Source organism: Propithecus coquereli, unplaced genomic scaffold, assembly GCF_000956105.1.
Source record: "Propithecus coquereli isolate 6110/MARCELLA unplaced genomic scaffold, Pcoq_1.0 Scaffold14, whole genome shotgun sequence".
In the NCBI taxonomy this organism is placed as follows: Eukaryota; Metazoa; Chordata; class Mammalia; order Primates; family Indriidae; genus Propithecus; species Propithecus coquereli.
In genome coordinates, this window is record NW_012138302.1 from 5,141,057 (window position 1) to 5,141,877 (window position 821).

Below are 821 nucleotides of genomic sequence, written 5' to 3' on the forward strand. Positions count from 1 at the left end.
GCTTGTGTGATTGGATTAGACCTATCTGGATAATCTCCCTTTGCCATGTAATGTACTATGTTCATGGAAGTGATAAATCATATTCGCAGGTTCTGCCCGTACTCAAAAGCTGACTTGCAGAGATTTCCAAGTTGTAGTACTTACAAAAAACCAGCAGAATGATTCCTATTCCCCCGTGGTGGCAGTGAAGTTGGGAAAGAAACTGTTGGACCTAAGGAGCACATACAGACAGAAATGAGAGAATTCTTGGCAGTGTGGACCAACAACCAAGAACACGAGAGGAAGATTATATGCCTGCAGAGACATTTGGTATCAAAGGCCAGATGTTCTTCCCAAATGCTTCAGCACTATCTAAGCTAATGGTACCATGGCTCCAGGTGGGCTATCTCAGTGGAATGAAATAGAAATCAAGATGAATTCTGAAAAAAAATGTTTTATTTCCTGAGCACCTAACTTTATGGACTGAGATTTGTATCCGCTTATAGAAATCTGAGTTTCTGCCACCCGAGCAGAATGAAATTTTGAAAATATTAAGTTGTTATAGAAAAAGTAAGTTATCCTTCTTGCATAGTTTATGGTGATACATGTACCCCTTTCATCTGTTTTCTAATTCATATTTTTTCATGTTCATATAGTATTTTTACTTTTATTAATCCTAATCAATATCCAAGATGCAAAGATTTATCAAAATATATTCTAAATGAGAATTACTTACACTATGGGCATAAGTAAATATTATAACATAAACAAAATTGTGTACATATTATTACAGTTGAGTATTTTATTTCTCTAATAAATATGCACACACACACACACACACA